General features: G+C 49.2%; 1 protein-coding gene across 2 annotated transcripts in view; it reads right to left on the bottom strand.

Moving 5' to 3' along the window:
- The window catches only part of TAOK2 (TAO kinase 2), an 87950-nt gene extending 71213 nt beyond the window's left edge, over positions 1-16737 (bottom strand). The window contains exon 1 of one of the 2 annotated variants that reach the window (XM_073635966.1): positions 14209-16737. The gene's annotated coding sequence lies outside the window, so the exon portion shown is untranslated. The remainder of the gene's footprint in view (positions 1-14208) is intronic. The other variant, XM_073635968.1, reaches the window with a different exon arrangement.
- Between the last annotated feature and the right edge of the window lie 4635 nt (positions 16738-21372).

The following is a 21372-nucleotide window of genomic DNA, read 5'->3' as shown; positions in this document are numbered from 1 at the left end:
CTTTTCTACTCTAAAGAAAAGCAAGCTGTAAGACTTGGCACACCTTTTGTTTTTATGCAACTGGAATATATTTAGCCGATTTAGACAAAGTTGGCTTTAAGGCTCAGTACCTCCAAATAACGAGCGTTCATGTTCAAGTTTTTCCTGTTTCTGTGCACTCACCTTAGGGTGCCCTCCCTCCTCCCACTGAATTCTCTATAAAATAGAACAATCCAGCAGGCAGTCTGATTCTCTTGTAATGGCTGCAGCTGGGGCGAAGGCCTGAGCAATCGAGCATGGATGTCAGCCTCCGACAAAGATGTGTAAAAAAAAAAAAATTTGTTGTGATACCTGACTCTAACCCTTTCGCTGCCACAGCATTTTTGTTTTTATTATCAATTTTTTTTTTTTAAAACACACGTTTAACTGCTTGCCGTCTCCCGTCAAATGACTGAGGGGCGGTGCATCTCTTGTTCTGGGACGACGTCGCCCCATTCAAACAGGGCATGTGAGCAATCGGGTGCGCGCATCCCTGCACTGTTGGTGGCGGCGTGTCCCGGGGAGACACAGCTCGTCACCGACAGGGGCTAACAGCCAATGGGCATGGCCATTTACCACGTGAACAAGTCACGGCCAATCACAGATGGTACTGCCCCATTGCACACGGCGCATGCGCGCTGCATGTCCGTGGCGGTGTGTTCCTGGGAACACTGCTAGTCACCAACACTGTTTCCAGTGTGAGGAGAGAAATTGAGTAGCGAGTTACAGATCTATGTACTGTCAAGTGTTTGCACCAAAGAACCACACCTGTCACATTGCTGCCCCCCCCCCCCCCCCCCCCCCCCCCCCCCCCCAATTGCACCTGTCACCCAACAGTCACAAAAGTGCCCATAAAAGTGCACCTGTCACATCAGAGACTGGCATCAGTGACCGTGGCCAGTCACCCATTAGTGGCCACCACCAGTCACCCATCAGTGGCCACCACCAGTCACCTGTCATCCGTCACACCATCACCACCTATCAGTGAACATCCCCTGCCACCCATCACACAGCCAGCAGCATGTCCAAAAAAGTATATAGCAGCGAGGAGGCATTCCAGATCCTCTACATGACTGATGAGAGCAGTGGGGAGTTCTCATCAGATTCCAAATCAAATTCAGCATTTGCAGCAAATGATAGCAGCGTATCGGCAAATGATTTGGAGGAAGAATAGGTCCCTCTTAAAAGGGCATGGCGCTCGTGAAACCAGGCAGCCGCCAGCAACCAGGATCAAAGTCCCAGTACCAGAGCTGCTGCCAGCAATAGGCCCCGGGAACAAATGCCCAGGCCCAGTACCAGTGCCCAAGTACCAGTACAGGAACCTCAAATCACCCAACTACCAGCACTGGAGTGTCACGTCCCCCAAGAGCCAGGGCTGCTACATACCTGCCAGATGGTCTTGCCAACCCAACATGGCTGCCTTGGGACTCAGGATCAGCAAGTGTTCCCTCTTTCACCGCACAGCCAGGTGTGCAGGCCAATACCCCAAATTTCTCCAAAATTGACTGCTTTTACCTATTTTTGCTCGACGCTTTGCTGCAATTTATTGTGGACCAGACCAATCTATATGCCCAGCAGCATATTGCCAACAACCCCCAATCATCATATGCCCATCCATTTGAGTGGAGGGACTTGACTTGAGGAGTTCAAATTGTTTATGGGCCTCACAAAAAATAATGAAAGACATGCAGTAGGCATGTCCTTCAGTAAGGTCCACCAACCCCATCCACCACATGCCCATTTGCAGAACTCTATATCTCCAGTCAACATATATATGTGGACGAGTCCCTGGTACCCTTTTCAGGCCGGCTAGGAATAAAACAATATATTCCTAGCATAAGGGCCAGATACGGAGTCAAATTTTACAAGTTTTGTGAGAGCCACGGGATAGCTGTATGCGTTTCGCATACATGAAGGAAGAGATTCCCAGCTCCAGCCACCTGAGTGCCAGGCCTACATGGGCACAACTGTAAAAATTTCTGGGACCTGGCATACCCACTGCTGAACAAAGGTTACCACATGTACCTGAGTAACTTCTATACCAGCCTGCCCCATTTCAAACACCTATACCTCGCAAAAACCAGGAAGGGCTTCCCGCAATCTCTAGTCAACAAAAAACTGAGAAGGGGGGAAAGAGCAACTTTAAGATGCAACAAAGTGCTGGCCTTGAGGTGGAAGGATAGCAGAAATGTGCACATGTCCACCATCCATGATAACAATACAGTTGAGGTTCAAAGAAGACGAGGTCCCATTGAAAAGCCAACATGTGTTCAAGATTACAATCTCTACATGGGGGGGGGGGGGGCTGATTTCAACAACCAAATGCTTCAGCCCTATTTGTCAATAAGGCGGTCACGTTTATGGTACAAGAAAGTAGCAATTTATGTCATCCATGTGTGGCCATTTGTAAACGCATACATAATATACACCAAGTCCACGGAAAGCCCCCTCCTAAAATTCAGCGACGAAATTGTTACATTCCTCATCTATCAACAAAGACCCCCCCCCAGAAGACCTTCGCTCTGATGCAGTTAGCCAACTTCATGAGCGCCACTTCCCAGACAACACTCCACCATCTGAAGCAGGCCGAAGATGCCAAAAAAGATGTTGCATATGCACCAAAAGAGGATTTCGAAGAGATACCAGCTAGCATTGTCCCCAGTGTCCCTCACAACTTGGCCTTTGCATTGGTGAATGTTTCCGACTTTAATCACACTTCCCTAAAATATTAGCCCATATTTTTAACCATTTCTCTATTTTCATCATCTGTGCTGACCATTTTCCATGCTTCCTCAAATAACCATGCCACTGCCTTCCACGTGAACTGACCCTGGCCTGTTTAAATCGACTATGCTTTTGCCTACCTCTTGGACTGATCTGTTTCCCTGCTACTGTAGTACACAAGAGTCTCACATATGTGAGGGGCTTCAGTATTGTTTTTCTGGAAGAAGAAAACAAAATGTTCGTTTTTTCCGGGTTTCGTAATTTCCGGGTTAGGGTCTGGAGACCGGAGGCTTCAAAGAGATTTGGGTGGGAGAAGCCTCTACCCCTTTGCACAGGTCTTACCTGACTGAGGCCCTCAGCCTGCTGCTGACTTAATGCCATCATGCCTCTGCCTGCCGCATGAACTGACAACACCCCTGCCCGCTACCTGTACTATGGAAATAATTAGCTGTAGCAAGAGGCAGTATGCTTATGAAGGGCTGGAGAGCGGTACAATAATGAGTGTCTCTGGGCATGCTGGGACTGTGACGGCATAAGGGGGCGTGGTCATCGGGTGATGACCACGCCCCCTAAAACGTCACAGTCCCAGCATGCCCAGGGACTGTGACGGCATAAGGGGGCGGGGTCACCGCCTATATAAGTCAGAGCAGAGCGCACAGAGAGCATTCCAGCCGGGGAGAGCGTCGTGTCAACATCGGAAGAAGAGATGAAGAGAAGAAGCGGCGAGACAGCGGCGACAAGACAGCGGCAGCAGACCGGGCCCCTCGCTGGCAATAGAGCTGGAAGAAGATAGCGGCGGGGCCCGGGAGAAGAGGCGGAACACCAGGAGAAGTCGGAAGAAGATACCGGAGCTGCCCAATAAATTAATTTTGAAACCTGTGTACTGTGGTTTTTTTAATTGACACTTCCCTAGGTGAATGGGTAGGGGTACCATGTACCCCATACTCATTCACATAGGATGGGGGGCCGGGATCTGGGGGCCCCCTTATTAAAGGGGGCTCCTGGATTCCGATAAGCCCTCCGCCCGCAGACCCCGACAACCAACGGCCAGGGTTGTCGGGAAGAGGCCCTTGTCCTCATCAACATGGGGACAAGGTGCTTTGGGGTGGGGGGCCGCAGCGCGCCCTCTCCCCCAAGGCACCAACCCGCCATGTTGAGGGCATGCGGCCTGGTACGGTTCAGGAGGGGGGGGGGGGCGCTCGCTCGTCCCCACCCCCATTCCTGTCCGGCCGGGCTGCGTGCTCGGATAAGGGTCTGGTATGGATTGGGGGGGACCCCCACGCCGCTTTTATCGGCGTAGGGGGTTCCCCTCAAGGTCCATACCAGACCCAAGGGCCTGGTATGCTCCTGGAGGGGGAACCCATGCCGGTTTTTTATTTAAAATTTGGCGCGGAGTTCCCCCTCAAGAACATCTGAGCACAAGTCGCGTGCCGAAGTCGGATCATGCAAGACGGCAATCCGACTTTGATCCGACTTCAATGATAGTCAATAGGCTGAAGTAGGATCAAAGTCGGACCAAAGTAGTACAGGGAGCATTTCTAAAGTCGGAACGACTTGTGTCGGACCAGTTAGGACGGCTCCCATAGGGAAACATTAAATTTCACACGTCATGCGACATGAGCTCCCAATGTCGGAGCGTTTGTCGGACCAGTGTGAACCCAGCCTCAAAAAGGGGTCATTTGGGGGAATATTTGTACTTTCCTGACTTGTTAGTGTCTCATGAAAGGAGATAGCACGTCAGTACATCAGATGTGATCAATTTTGAATGATTGGCACCATAGCTTGTAGACTCTAACTTTCACAAAGACCAAATAATACACACTAATTTGGGTTATTTTTACCAAAGATATGTAGCAGTATAAATTTTGGCCAAAATTTATGAAGAAAATTACTAATTTGCAAAATTTTATGACAGAAACAAAGAAAAAAGTAAATTTTTCACAAAATTTGGCGTATTTATAGAAGAAAACAAAAAACCTACTAGTGATTAAATACCACCAAAAGAAAGCTCTATTTGTGTGGAAAAAAAGGACGTAAATTTCATATGGGTACAGTAGCACGGCTGTGCAATTGTCATTTAAAGTGTGAGAGCACTGAAAGCTGAAAATTGGCCTGGGCAGGAAGGGAGTGAAAGTGCCCTGTAGGCAAGTGGTTAAAAAATCGTTTTAGACCTGATGATTGCACAACCACCAAAAACATTATATATATTTTCTGAAAGCAGACACCCTAGGGCCTAAAGAATGAAACAGCGGTAGTTCTAACTTTTTATGTTACACTCCCACAAAAGGTCTAGCAAAATCTCAGTAAAAAAATAAAAATACACTAAAGTTAATTCCATAGCACATGAAAAATATTATATATATATATATATATATATATATATATATATATATATATATATATATATATATATATATATATATATATATATATATATATATATATAAAAAAAAAGGAGGTTGTACCGAGTAAATAGATACCCAACAAGTCAAACCTTAAAGTGGTTGTAAAGCCACTTATTCAGTCTCTCCGATCCCCTCTGTTAGATAATGCTATATTATAATAAATAAAAAAACTAATTTCATAGCGCCAGTCGGCGCTCACGTGACCGCCCAGCTCTGTTCTCTCCCAGGCTGCCAGCTACAGTGGGAGGGACCAAGAACTCCCATTGACCTCAGCCAGGAGCAGGAGAGAAGGAGAGCCAGGCGGTCTTGCGAGCGCCGATCGGTGCTAATGAATAAGGTACATATCGGCTTTTTTTTTTTTTTAATAAATAATCATACACACTGGGGAACATAGCATTATTTAACAGAGGGGATTGGAGAGACTTTACACTGTTATTCTATCATCAGGAGGGGAGGGTCAGGGAGCTGACAGGCAGGGAGGGAAAAGAGGTCAGAGGAGAGCTGCGGATGATGCAGGCACGTAAACTGACCACGGTGTCAGGGCTCAGCAGCCATGATAAACCGTGGTCAGTTTAGAAAAAGGATGTTAGAAACTGGCAGGATCAGCCAGGTATTTCAGGTGATACAGGGGGCCAAATGACACAGCACAAGCACTGTGATGTATTAACATGCTGTACGTGTGCCCATGAAATGGAGACAAACTTTACTAACCTATATTTTCCGTAGGCGATGCTTTAAAAGCTTCCTACAGATCATCAGTTTGGCGTCATAGAGAAGGTCTGGTGCTAGAAATATTCCTCTCACTACAGCGTGCACAGCGATATGTAGCATGTGTATCCCATTCCACATTTTTGTGCTTATGCACCCCCAAAGCACGCATTTACGTTCGTACATGTGGGGGGGGAGGCTCAAAATTTATTTGGGTTGGGGATTTTGTGCTTGTGTGTCTCCCCTATGCTCCAATATATCTAAAGCAGTGCAGATGGCCCCACATTTGATTTTTATCCCAGCCATGCAAGCAAGGGAAAACTGGAGGGGGGTACCCAGAAGTGACACATAATTTCCAGGTCAGCAATGAGAAGGGGAGGAGAGAGAATGCATCGGTGGCACCCACCATGCCGGTCCCTGAGATACATGCTGGGGGGGGGGGGTGCAAGGTAGCAATCCGGCAACTGCGGAGGACCCGCACTGCTTCCATCTGAAAGTTGACTTGCCAGATACACACTCTGTCGCTGTCAGGTCTGCACAAGGAATGGACCTGGCAGCAAAAGGATTAAACTCCAGCAAATATTGCAAGGATAACCAAATACTGTCTACATCCATTCATCATGTGTATTCTTCCTTAAATCTCTATGTGCTTTGTGTATTTCTGTCAGATTTGTGCAGTAATGCAGTGTGAGAGACTTCCTGTAATAAAGACCGCTCACTGTCGCTCTCTCTCCTTGTGCAGGGGGACTGGTCTGGTCTCCGCCCCCTCCTGTAGTTTTCTTCAGACGGCCTGTAGTGGCTGGAGCCTGCTGGGCCCCTCCCACAGCTCTGCTCCCTGCACAGGCTGTGTACAGCACAGTGATAAGGTCACTACTACTTTTACAAGGTAATATCTGAGTTTCCAAAGGAATTTGGTGCACACAAAGTGGGATTTACATCATTTATGGACATTAAGAAAGATGACGCTTTTTGTGCCCGGAGTTCAGCTTTCTATTTGATTAGAGAGAGGAATGGTTATAACTACCTCTGTGACCATGATGGTCACCTCACTTCCTGTGCTGGTGACCATGAGGGAAGCGAGGACGTGGATATAGCCAGCAATAAAAACCTGACAGAGGTTATAACCACTTGCCGATCACCCACATAACATTTACTGCAGCCAGGGGCATTCTATGCGATCACATGATCACAATGTCAACAAAGCGGTTATGAATCAACACACACACACACACACACATTCATGCATATACACTGATCACTATTGTAATATTGAACTACTCCGATGAAAAGTATTTAAAAAAAATATAAATAATAATAATAAAATAATTTAATAATAAAAAAAAAAAAAAAAAATTAAAAATGTGTTTTTTTTTTCTTTTCAACATGCTGTCACCAGTCAGTGTCTCAGATCACCACCACACCAGTCACATCATGACGCTGTACTGCGCTGGTGACTGTATATAACAAAAAAAAAAATGGGAAAAACTATTTTTCATTTTTCAAAATAGTGACAAAAAAAAAAAAAAATATATAATTACAATTTCAAAAACTCACCTTTTCTCTTACTAAAAGTCTCAGACTGTCTACCTTCCAAAAAGGGGTAATTTGGAGAGTATTTGTACTGTCTTGGCATTTTTAAGGGCCTCAAGGAATGATTGATCAATTTTCAAGATTATATACCATATTTTGAGGATGAAGAAAAAAAAAAAAAAAAAAAAAAAAAGACAGACTAAATAGTATACACTGATTGGGATTTTTATTTATCAAAGACATGTATCAGAATACATTTTAGCCTAAATTTATAACGAAATTTGATTATATTTGATATGTTTTATGGCAGAAAGTAGAAAATATTTTTTTCTAAATATTTAATCTTTGTTCATTTTATAATTACCAGTTAAAGTAGCGCAGTGCTGAATATTTGTATTTTGTAGCTAGTAGGTCTCCGTTTGTTTTTTTTCTTTTTCTTGGACCAATTTTGTCTTGTAGCAAGGCCCTGTGTGGTTTGCCTTATGGTGACCTTGTTTTGTTGCTACGGTGTTACCGTTTTGAAAACATTAATAAAAAAAATAAAAATAAATAAAATTTGCAAAAACAGGTAATTATTCTCCTTCACTGATAGTCTGCATTGATGGGTGGGCACTGAGATGTGACACTGGTGGGCACTGAGATGCGACACTGGTGGGCACTGAGATGCGACACTGGTGGGCACTGAGATGCGACACTGGTGGGCACTGATAATCACTTGAACACAAGCCGGTTATCAGCTTCTTCTCTCCTCACGCTGTCAGCTAAGGAAAGGAATGCCGATAACCGTCTTGTGTTTACTTTCATGATCAGCTGTCATTGGACACAGCTAATCACATGGTAAAGGGCCACTTTGATTGGATGGATGAAAGACAATCCGCAACTCCATACATGCTCTTAAATCAGTCCAGATTCATTGTATCTCCATAGAAGACGAGTGTATACAGATGTTAACGCGTTTCGGCCATAATGGCCTTGATCACTGTGATTGGCCCTTTATCCCCGATCTGTGATCAGCCGAGTCCAAAGGACTCACCGATCACAGGGCGCGTGGGCAGCGTGATCACAAGAAAATAGTTAAAGACTGCAAATTAAGCCTACGCTGTAGCCGTCTTTTGGCTATAAAGCGGGTGAGAAGGGGTTAAATAGTTCTGAAACCCCAGTGAGGCAGGAAGGATTGACGGTCATGTGACCACTGCCACAGTGGTCACATGATCAGAAGCCTGTCCCACCAGTTACTGATCTTTAGTTCAGACCAAGAGCTGTCTTTGACAGCTCGGCCTTTGTGATAAAAGCCCGCATTGGGCGCACTCTTACATCAGCCGCCCAGAAAACGTGTGGCGTGTGGGCATTGACCCACTTTGATTGGTACACTTTCAACCCCTTCCTGCCCAGGCCATTTTTAAAGAGAAGCTCCACCCAAAAGGGGAAGCTCCACTTAAATGCTTCCTCCCCGCCTCTGCTGCCACATTTGGCACCTTTCTGGGGGGGGGGGGGGGGTTGGATGCGACTAAGAAAATGCCAGGAAAGACCTACTAGAACAGCTGAACCTTAATTTGGGTTAATCAGAGGCACTTTAAATGATGGCAGGTGTGTACTGACTCCTATTTACCATGAGTTTTAAGTGATTGCTTAATTCTGGGGGGGGGGTTGGGGGCGGGTACCTTGTTTTCACAGGTAACCGCTCCTACTTCCGGCTGACTTCGCCGCCTCCTACCCCCACAGCGCACTTCCAAGATGGCGGCGGGATCACCCGAGAACCGATTGAAAAATCGGCTCGGTTGAGGACACCGCTTGATTTGTGGTTAGGTAAGTGTCCTAATATGAAAAGTCAGCAGCTACAGTATTTATAGCTGCTGACTTATTTTTTTTCTGAAGGAGCCTGGAGCTCCGTTTTAAGTTTTCAGCGCCATCACACTTTGAATGACAATTACTTAGTCATACAACACGTGTTTTTATCAGACAGAGCTTTCTTTTGATGTTATTTAGTCTTCACTGGGTTATTCATTTTTTGCTAAATAAAATATTTCTTCATAAATTTTAGGCCAAAATGTATTCTGCTACATTTCTTTGGTAAAACATAATCCAAATTAGTGTTTATTATTTGGTCTGTGTGAAAGTTATGGAGTCTACAAACTATGGTATATAAGAAAGTTGGTCTGGGAGGCTGTCAAGAAGCCTACAGCAACATTAAAGGAGCTGCAGGAATATCTGGCAAGTACTGGCTGTGTGGTGAGAACAATCTCCCGTATTCTTCATCTGTCTGGGCTATGGGGGTAGAGTGGCAAAACGGAAGACTTTTCTTAAGAAAAACATCCAAGCCCGGCTAAATTTTGCAAAAACACATCTGAAGTCTCCCAAAAGCATGTGGGGAAATCTGTTCTGATGAAACCAAGGTTGAACTTTTTGGCCATAATTCCAAAAGATATGTTTGGTGCAAAAACAACACTGCACATCATCAAAATAACACCATACCCACCATGAAGCATGGTGGTGGTGGCAGCATCATGCTTTGGGGCGGTTTTTCTTCAGCTGGAACAGGGGCCTTAGTCAAGGTAGAGGGAATTGTGAACAGTGCCAAATACCAGTCAATATTGGAACAAAACCTTCAGGCTTCTGCTAGAAAGCTCAACATGAAGAGGAACTTCATCTTTTAGCATGACGACCCAAAACATACATCCAAATCAACAAAGGAATGGCTTCACCAGAAGATTAAAGTTTTGCAATGGTCCAGCCAGAGTCCAGACCTGAATCCCATTGAAAATCTGTGGGGTGATCTGAAGAGGGCTGTGCACAGGAGATGCCCTTACAATCTGACAGATGTGGAGTGTTTTTGCAAAGAAGAGTGGGCAGACATTGCCAAGTCAAGATGTGCCATGCTGATAGACTCATACCCAAAAAGACTGAGTGCTGTAATAAAATCAAAAAGGTGCTTCAAAAAAGTATTAATGTAAGGGTGTGCATACTTATGCAACCATATTTTATTTTTTTATTTTCACTTCCCTCCACCTAAAAGATTTCAGTTTGTTGTTCAACTGAGTTGTACAGTTTATAGGTCACATTAAAAGGTGGTAAAAGTTCTGAAATTATTTATCTTGTGTTATCTATGTTTCTTTTTTTTACATCACAGAAACCTGACATGATAACAGGGGTGTGCAGACTTTTTATATCCGCTGTATGTTATGGAGAAGACAAAAGGGAAGTATTCCATAATCCAAGACACTTCCTGTCCTATGGTGACAACACTGCTCCTGATATATACAGTACAGTATTTGAGCGTTGTCACCCCTGGGATGGGAAGCGTGCTATTGGCAGGATCACCTGGTAAAAAGGAAGAAAATCTGAAAAGTGAAAACCAACACAGCCACCACATCTAAAGACTGGTAACATTACATTTTTTGTTTGTGGTTTTAGATTCACTTTAACAATACCGCTAAAGTGGGGCCATAACTCCTTTACGACCGCCTACCGCATATGTGAGGAGGAAAAAGGGTGCGTTTTAACTGCTTCCCACCTGGCCAATGTAGATAAACGGCTGGGGGTGCTCCGTTATTCCTCCCGTGGGCATGCAGCAGCCCAATCCTGTGACCGAACACAGCGTATCACGGTGTCCAGTATTGGGCCACTGATTGGTCACAGTGATCACATGGTACCTGTGCCAATCACATCGATCACATGATCAATCGATCACCGTCACCCCAGTTACCTCGTCCCTGATCACCGCCACCCCAGTTACCGCGTCCCTGATCACCGCCACCCCAGTTACCGCGTCCCTGATCACCGCCACCCCAGTTACCGCGTCCCTGATCACCGCCACCCCAGTTACCGCGTCCCTGATCACCGCCACCCCAGTTACCGCGTCCCTGATCACCGCCACCCCAGTTACCGCGTCCCTGATCACCGCCACCCCAGTTACCGCGTCCCTGATCACCGTCACCCCAGATACCGCGTCCCTGATCACCGTCACCCCAGATACCGCGTCCCTGATCACCGTCACCCCAGATACCGCGTCCCTGATCACCGTCACCCCAGATACCGCGTCCCTGATCACCGTCACCCCAGATACCGCGTCCCTGATCACCGCCACCCCAGATACCGCGTCCCTGATCACCGCCACCCCAGTTACCGCGTCCCTGATCACCGCCACCCCAGTTACCGCGTCCCTGATCACCGCCACCCTAGATACCGCGTCCCTGATCACCGCCACCCCAGATACCGCGTCCCTGATCACCGTCACCCCAGATACCGCGTCCCTGATCACCGTCACCCCAGATACCGCGTCCCTGATCACCGTCACCCCAGATACCGCGTCCCTGATCACCGTCACCCCAGATACCGCGTCCCTGATCACCGTCACCCCAGTTACTGTGTCCTTGATCACCGCCGCCCCAGTCATATAGTCCCTGATCGCCGCCCCAGTTAGAGTCTGTTGGCAGAGGGCTGCCTAGACAATCATCCACAAAGAAGCTCGAACCACAAAAATACATCCTTTCTTTTTATTATGATCATTGTACAAAGCCATGTCCAGGCTTAAAGCTGAACTCCAGGAAATAGACAAAATCTATCCCCCCCAATACCTCCATCCAGCCAGTTCTAGTGCTGTTGTCTTCTACCCAGAGATCCAGGTGGTCCCTTGGGGTCATCACATACAGTGCAGGGCTATTAATCCTGCACTATACATGGTGAGCGTGTGAATGGGGCTGACAGTGCCTTAAAGAGGCGGCAGCAATAGATGGTTTGCATGGATCATGTAAGGCTGCTGGAGACAGGGACAAGTTTCTACACCCTATTAGACCCTCGCAGTACAGGGAGGAGGCCACTGCAAGAATAGACTTTGTCTAAGAGCTCAGCATTAATTCTTCTGAAGCACTACGACTACTGCTTCACTGCCACCTAAAATGTCCTTGCAGCATCCCTGTGTCACCTAAAAATCTGGCTAAAACTTTGTCTACAGACCGGGTGGCACACAAATGATCATGCCAGTCTAATGAAACCACAGAGGCCATGGGCGCCTGCCACTCTATCCCTTACAAGTCTGGCTAGCTTTTTGTTCTAGCACTAGGAATGTGGCTTCACCGACACCTAAAACTTCCTTGGAGCATCCGAGTCACTTGAAAATCTGGCTAGAACTTTTCTACAGACCGGATGGCACACGAATGTCTGTCATTCTAATGATATCATGGGGTGCCTCCGCCAGGGAGACACTCGCGGCGCCACCGTGCCCGCCAGGGAGACACTCGCGGCGCCACCGTGCCCGCCAGGGAGACACTCGCGGCGCCACCGTGCCCGCCAGGGAGACACTCGCGGCGCCACCGTGCCCGCCAGGGAGACACTCGCGGCGCCACCGTGCCCGCCAGGGAGACACTCGCGGCGCCACCGTGCCCGCCAGGGAGACACTCGCGGCGCCACCGTGCCCGCCAGGGAGACACTCGCGGCGCCACCGTGCCCGCCAGGGAGACACTCGCGGCGCCACCGAGCCCGCCAGGGAGACACTCGCGGCACCACCGTGCCCGCCAGGGAGACACTCGCGGCACCACCGTGCCCGCCAGGGAGACACTCGCGGCACCACCGTGCCCGCCAGGGAGACACTCGCGGCACCACCGTGCCCGCCAGGGAGACACTCGCGGCGCCACCGCCACTGTGCCAAGGAACCTGTAAATGTCAGCTACCTAGGGACCTATGCACTGTACGCTCAGCACAGTGTGACTGTGCCCGCTAGGGAGACAGTCGGGGCGCCACCGTGCCTGCCAGGGAGACAGTCGGGGCGCCACCGCCACTGTGCCAAGGAACCTGTGAATGTCAGCTACCTAGGGCCCTATGCACTGTACGCTCAGCACAGTGCCACCGTGCCTGCCAGGGAGACACTCGCGGCAACACCGTGCCCGCCAGGGAGACACTCGCTGAGCCACCGCCAGGGGGACCACGGGGAGCAACCGCCAAGGAGACCACGGGGAGCAACCGCCACTGTGCCAAGGAACCTGTGAATATCAGCTACCTAGGGACCTATGCACTGTACGCTCAGCACAGTGTGACCGTGCCCGCCAGGGAGACAGTCGGGGCGTCACTGTGCCCGCCAGGGAGACAGTCGGGGCACCACCGCCACTGTGCCAAGGAACCTGTGAATGTCAGCTACCTAGGGCCCTATGCACTGTACGCTCAGCACAGTGCCACCGTGCCCGCCAGGGAGACATGCGGAGCGCTACCGTGCCCGCCAGGGAGATACTCAGGGCGCAACCACCAAGGAGACCATGGGGCGCAACCGCCACTGTGCCAAGGAACCTGTGAATGTCAGCTACCTAGGGACCTATGCACTGTACATTCAGCACAGCGCCACCGTACCCACCAATGCTCATGGCAGATATCACAGACTCATGGGTGCCTGCCACTGTGCCAAGGAGAGCACTGATGCCCTCTACTGTACCAAGCAGACCATAGCTGCCTGCCACAAAGCAATGGAATGTAAACGTTGACTACAGCATCAAAGGACCGTGGATGCCTGCCACAGTGTCAAAGGTTCCACGAATGACTGCCTACAGAAATCTCAAACTGCCCCTAATAGGCTAATCAATACAAAGAATGATAAGATGGATACAATCTCTAACCAATGTTGTCCCTAGCACCCTGAATAGACAATACCGCTCACAAATTCTGACTGTAAACAAGCGGTGAACTACATTTCACACTGGGGGAGGGTAGCAGATAATCACAACATAAAATTCTCAATGGCATATCTCTTCCCTGCCCCCCCCCACTCCTCCTCCCGCATGCCATCATACAACCCTCAATGACAGCACCTGTAAAGAAAAGCAAAGTCCCCCAAGCTTACCTGGATGTGTCACCGTTGTCGCCGGCTCGCTCTCTCCTCGCGGCTCCTAATGGGCGAGGGGCACCGACCTCCGCCCGTGGCCTCCCATGTTGCCTCTTCGGGCGAGCCGCCCCCCGTTGCCTCCGACACCGGTGGTCCCTTTGGAGCGTGCCAGCCTTACCGCCCCGACCCCTCAAGCGTCTGCAGACGACACCCTCGGCCGGGCGGTCTGTGCCCGCATGTAGCAGCCTCTCTTTGTGTCTCGGATCTGCCAGCACAGGTGCCTCTGATGTCTCCTTTTCGTAGCTGTCACTCCCCCGGTGCCCTATAGAGCGTGCGTGCCAATCTCTGTACAGGGACGGCGATCCGGAGCTCGATTAAAAAGGATTGTCCTGTGTACGGCCTGGATTGTTCATGCAAAGAGGAAGCAACGTCTGTAAAAGGGGGGGGGGGGCTGCCTATACAAACACAGGACCCCCTTTACAGCTATCTAATGGGGAAATCTGCAGCAATCTAGGCTTGAATTGCCCCCACTATTAGTGTTTTTAAGCCTATACAGATGGATGGCTATCCCCTATAGGGGCTGGGGTCTATGTACGGCATCCTCTATACCCTGCCAGCCCCCCCCCTCATCTATATAACCCCCCCTACGGTGTGTATGGGGGCCCCTTGTATGTGTCTCTAGGGGCCTATATCATCCCCTACGCTGCAATTCTATGCAATATACACACCCCTCCTCCTGTGATGTAAAGAGCAAGGAGGTCCTCTGCGTGTGCCCCCTTCAGTCCTGTAGTGCCATCACAGGCTGTGGTGATGTACAGAGCAAAGAGGTCCCCTGTGTGCCTCCCTCAGCCTTGTAGCGCCCACATAGGCCGCGGTGATATATTAAGCAACTCGGTCCCCTGCGTGTGTGTCAACTGTGTGTCAGCTGTGGCGATGTGCACAGAAAAGAGGTCCTGTGTGTGTCCCTCAGTCTTGGAGCACAAACATAGGCTGTGGCGAAGTACAGAGCAATGAGGTCCTCCGTGTGCCCCCCTCAGTCTTGTAGTGCCCAAGTAGGCTGTGGCGATGTACAGACCAATGAGGTCCTCCGTGTGCCCCCCTCAGTCTTGTAGTGCCCAAGTAGGCTGTGGCGATGTACAGACCAATGAGGTCCTCCGTGTGCCCCCCTCAGTCTTGTAGCGCCCAAGTAGGCTGTGGCGATGTACAGAGCAATGAGGTCCTCTGTGTGCCCCCCTCAGTCGTCTTGTAGCGCCCAAGTAGGCTGTGGCGATGTACAGAGCAATGAGGTCCTCTGTGTGCCCCCCTCAGTCGTCTTGTAGCGCCCAAGTAGGCTGTGACGATGTACAGACCAATGAGGTCCTCCGTGTGCCCCCCTCAGTCTTGTAGCGCCCAAGTAGGCTGTGACGATGTACAGAGCAATGAAGTCCTCTGCGTGTGCCCCCCCCTCAGTCTTGTAGCGCCCACAAAGGCGGCGGCGATGTACAGACCAATGAGGTCTTCTGTGTGCCCCCCTCAGTCTTGTAGCACCCACATAGGCTGTGGCAATGTACAGAGCAATGAAGTCCTCTGCGTGAGCCCCCCTCGGTCTTGTAGCGCCCACAAAGGCTGCGGCGATGTACAGAGCAATGAAGTCCGATGTGTAAGCCCCTGTGTAGCGCTTACACAGGCTGTGGTGATGTATTCGCCAATAGGATCCTCTGTGTGTGTGTGTGCGCCTTTCCTCAGTCTTGTAGCGCCCACAAAGGCTGTGGCGATGTACAGACCAATGAGGTCCTCCGTGTGCCCCTCTCAGTCTTGTAGCACCCAAGTAGGCTGTGGCGATGTACAGAGCAATGAGGTCCTCTGCGTAAGCCCCCGTCAGTCTTGTAGCGCCCAATTAGGCTGTGGCGATGTACAGACCAATGAGGTCCTCCGTGTGCCCCCCTCAGTCTTGTAGCGCCCAAGTAGGCTGTGGCGATGTACAGAGCAATGTGGTCCTCTGCGTAAGCCCCCCTCAGTCTTGTAGCACCCACAAAGGCTGTGGCGATGTACACAGCAATGAGGTCCGCTGCGTAAGCCCCTGTGTAGCGCTTACACAGGCTGTGGTGGTGTATTCGCCAATAGGATCCTCTGTGTGTGTGTGTGCGCCTTTCCTCAGTCTTGTAGCACCCACATAGGCTGTGGAGAAGTACAGAGCACTAAGGTCTTGTGTTTGTGTGGCCCCCCCCTTCTCAGTCTTGTAGCACCCACACAGGCTGTGGAGATGTATGTCCCCCCTATAGAATGTATACACCCCTCCCTTAGATGTCTATGAGGTGTGTGCAGGCCCCCCTCCTCCTTGTCTTAGGCTGTGGAGGAAATCAGGCAGCCATAGGAGGTGCAGAGCTGCAGCTAGAATGGAGTGTTGATGGCAGCTCACCCCCTCCCCCCTCCTTGTCATCTACCTGGAGCCTATGGAGGCCTTGTGTGTGCCCTCAGTGCAGGAGCCCCAGCTCAGTGCCAGTCTATAGGGAGCAGCGCCTCCCCCCCTTCCTCTCTATACAGCTCTCCTCCCCCTCCCCTTTTTTTTCTCTCTATCGCTCCCTCCATCCAAGATGGCGGACCGGGCGGGAGCTAAACCGGAAGCGGCCGAGGAGGCCCTAGCGCGCATGCGCGAGCTGCCAAGGGAACAGCGGGGCGTCTCCTGAGGGAGGAAAAGGGCAGGTGACGCAGACGCGAGAGCCTATCCTGGCCTCACTAAGGGCAGCGCAAGTGGGGCTGGTGCGCAAGCGCTAACTCTACCCCCCCCCCCCCCTCCCTCCTTCACAAGGAGCAAAACTTTATTGAGGGTAAAGAAAACAACATTTCTGTTCCAAACAGAGCTTTTTTTTTTTTTGCTCGGTTTACCCATCCAGAAACTATGAAAGCAATCAGACCCCATTCATATCCAAGCAGTTTGAAGTGTGCTTCCTGAATCTAGATTCAAATGATATTCAATGGTGCCAGTTCACAGTCACTCCCGAGCGTTGTGTCGCATTAAAAATACATGAGCTCCAAATTGAGGCAGAGTTGCGCATTTTTTGGCGTTTAGGCTCCATTCACACTTCACGATTTGGAATCTCGTGGCAATCACTACACAATGCACGTTTGGGTGCCATTGTCCTTTACAGAGGAAGTAAACCCTGGTGGGTTTTACTTCCTCTTTATTTCCCTGCAAAGGTAAAACATAATGGGCTACTATGCATTGCATAGTAGCCCATTATGTGTCACTTACCTGAAACCGAAGCCCGCGATGTCACTGTTGTCCCCACTAGCAGCGAGCGTCCATTTTTACCCATCTACCTTCCGGAGGGCCGCGAACTCCGGGTCCGTGACTGGCCGGAGTCGCTCCGTCACAGCATGACCCCTATTAGAAACGGCATGATGTTTTTTATTTTTGAAAAGCCAGTGGAGTGCAAAACACACCCAAAAACTTCCACCCGGTGCCAAAAAAGTGCCCACACATAAAGAGTGAAACACAAAAACGTGCAACGGGTGTTACACTGATCCTTCACTAGGGAAGGACCTTACCCTGATCCCCCGGGGCATTAGGCTCCAGACAGGGACTGAGGTACTTCACTTGGGTCCATCTGGCCGAAACCAGGCGGACCCCCGTTCTCTGGAAGGCCTGCCGAAACAGACCCACCCAAGTACTAGGTGGGACTCCCCTGAAGGGAGACCCCATGAGAGAGGGCAAACCAAGCCAGAAGGCCTTTGTCCACCCCCATTCCAAGACTTTCAGAGTAGGCCCGAGGACCCACACCCTACTCCTCACAGTGACAAACGTGTATACACATCAAACAAAAGAATACAAAAAGTGACAAACACGGGGATGAATAAAAAAAAAGCGGGGAGAAGGAAGTGGGAGAGTGAAAAGTGGCCATTGTGTAATACAATGGCCGGCCCTCCGGCCAGGAATAAAAATTTCCCCTGGTCCTAGCCAAAAGGCTCGGCCCTAAAGGCAGGTGAGAAAAACCTGTGTTGTGGTGAAGTGACCATGGTGCCATAAATCAAGTGCCGAAACACTGTGACTATACGGCACCCCTGAACTGCCACTTCAGGGGCACATTCACCACTGGCTTTTCGTGCAACCCTGACCCCCAGTCCAGACCACAGCAACCCCCACCCCAGCCAGGAAGGCCTGGAGTTCTGGAAGCTTGGTGAGAGCCCTTTACCATCAGGCCCCACCGTCACTCCCATCCGTCCTACCTAATTACATTAGATGACATTGGTGCATGCGCCGTAGTCATCGGCGCTTGGGTCTTTCGCAAATATCTCCTAAACCGTGGAGGTTTAGGAGATATTTCAAGCACCTACAGGTAAGCCCTAATATAGGCTTACCTGTAGGTAAAAGTGGTTGTACAGGGTGTAAAACAACTTTAATGGCACCCCAAACGCGTTGCCATTACGGCAGAATTGCATACCTCCCAACATTTTGAGATGGGAATGAGGGACATCTACTAGCAAACATATGCAGGTGTAAGACACGCCCCCTGCCACACCCCCTTAAAAGAGAACTAACCAAAAAAATGTTAATTAAGTCCACAAGTGCTTTTTTTTTACCACTACTATTCCTTTATATTGGCTTTTAAAATTTACAAATGGAGCGATTTAGAAATCAGATGAAAGGTTTAGCACTGGAAAACACTTTTTATATGATAAAAAGTGCATTTTATATACAACTATATAGAGCAGACGAAAATGATGGGGAAAGAGGAACAGAGGGACATTGCTCCAAATCAGGGACAGTCCCTCAAAATCAGGGACAGTTGGGAGCTATAGAATTGTGCAGCAAACACGGGAAACTGTGCCTTAAAAAAAAAAAAAAAAAACACGTGAAGCTTGTCATCCAAAAAGGAGCAGAAGCTTCTTTTTAGGTGACAAACACTCATAGAGAAGCCCATTAAAATGGATAGGCTGGCCCTATGCGACACCCATAATCACGTGGGAATCGCTCTTTGAAAATGGCGAAGTGGGAACGCTCGTTCCTGCTAGGAGATATGTGAATGGGACCCTATAGACTTTAATGGGAGTGCCTGAAAAATGCCTCTAAACAGGCATTTTAAGCATGATTTGTTTCCTCTCCTCCTCCGCTTTTCATAGGCTAAAACAACGACGCTGAGCCCTGAAAACACCACCCAAGAAACGCACGTACAAACACGCATAAAAATGCTCAGTATTCACCTTAAAACGCTTATGATTAAAGGCATATTTCACCTTTACCAAATAAGCTCCCTATTCAGATAAGGGACATCTCTAGATAAAAACAAACTGTGCAGGTGTGAAAATGGTTGAATGAACCCTTGCTATAGGTGTAGGCCATTTATGTACCCCAAGAGACTTGACCGACAAACTCCCAGGACGTTGCTAAGGATGTTGTTAAGTGAGGCCTAGTCAATACTGCTCGCCTTCACCGTCACAGGAGTGAGTTCTCAAATGCTGAGTTCAGAGCTACTGCATCAGGGGATAGAAAGAAAGTGCATGTAAGGGGGTTTGAATCAGAATAAAAGCTCACTCCTGTGATAGTGAAGGTGAACAGTAATAGCTAGGCCTCTCTTAGCAACGTCCTTAGCAACATCCTGTGAGTTTTTCAGTCAGGCTTCATGAAGTATGTAAATTCCATCTACCCAGCGGGTTGGATGACAGTCGCATGAAAATGACCAAGCAGTCTGTTTCCATCTGACCGACACATAGAGGAGAACGGGCTAGGTCCATGTCCACTCTGCATAGTGGAGCGGACACGGACCTGTCATCCGCCTGCTCAGCCGGGATCAGCGGACAGATCCCTCACTGAGCAGGCGAATCCGCTTGGCGGAGTACACCCCATCTGCAAGGGGCCTGATAGCAAGGGCATTATCCAACTTTGGTCAAACCTGCACAGTTTGTTTTTATCGGTTTTAAATTAATTTCCCCACGATTCACTATCGCTCAATTCTGCAAGTGTTCTAATTTACTATCGCTGTTTTTTAGCTGGTCTAAAACCACTTTTGACGTAAAGGGACACTTTTTGGTTGCTATGAACAATCTCCAGTTTCCAGGCAGAAAGAACAGTCTATATCATATAAAACTACATGCAGGGCACTGGACAAAGCATTGGGACAAAAGGGATGTGAAATGATTTCATACAGTAATGTAATCTGTAAGATTACAGTGTACTATATGTGTTATGAATTTTCACTCTTTTGAATTTGCCGCCAGGCTCCGCCCCCAAGCGTTGCGACGCTCGCAGGGAACAGAGCCCAGCACACAGGACATCAGGGTAGAGGAAAGAGCCCGCAGACACAGCGGGGGGACATCGCAGGATCCTGGGGACAAGGTAAGTACACTGCACCAGGATCCTGAGATGTGATCCTGTGTGTGCCTCGGGGTTACCGCTAATGGTACTGAAATTTAACCCCCCGAGCCACACTCTGGAAAACCGCCAGGGAGGCTACGGGTCCATGCACACTGGGCTTTAAAAAATGCCAGTTCCCTTTGGCAGAAAAAAAAAAACCTCTCATATAGAGAGTTTTTGTCCATGTGTTTAGGAGCCTTTTCGGGCCCTAAGTGGATGGAAAGCCACAGCACCCAATCGTAACCAAGTATGGGCGATCACCGAAACTGATTTCTGATCGGTTGGTATGGACTGTACAACAGTTACTGCATTTGACTGGTTATAAAGACTGTGCATGGTTATGTACACACGCTACTGTGTTTTGGGAAGGTGCGCAAAAATTGCGCCATTTCCCGACACGCAGAGGAATGTGCTGTCATTTAGCAGATGGTGCCATTAGTTGTTAACAGCAGCCCCATGCATCTGCAAACGCATGTGGTTTGGTGCAGCACATTTTGAAAAAGAGTCTACAGACTTCTGTTCAGCATTTCTAGCTTGTATGGCTGACCATTGAAATACCGTAAATGGGCTGGCCAACCTGCAGAAAGTCACCCCTGCTTGGTCGCACCTGTAGGTGTGAACCAAGCGTAAGGGCTCGTTCACATGTGCAGCTATCAACTTGCCGACCCCCCGCAGTACGTTTAGGGCATTGTAGAGTACCTGTACGTCTGGGATGTCTTCTGGGTCTGCCAGCACACAATGGACCAACAAAAGTGGTGCCCAAACGGCTTATTTATTGCATGATCATAACACAAGAGAGAGAAACGTTTCGGAGTCACGCGGGACCCCTTCGCCAGGCATGTGCCGGCAAA

The sequence above is a fragment of the Aquarana catesbeiana genome, linkage group LG06, assembly GCF_042186555.1.
Source record: "Aquarana catesbeiana isolate 2022-GZ linkage group LG06, ASM4218655v1, whole genome shotgun sequence".
NCBI lineage: Eukaryota > Metazoa > Chordata > Amphibia > Anura > Ranidae > Aquarana > Aquarana catesbeiana.
This window is presented reverse-complemented; position numbering and strand designations above follow the sequence as displayed.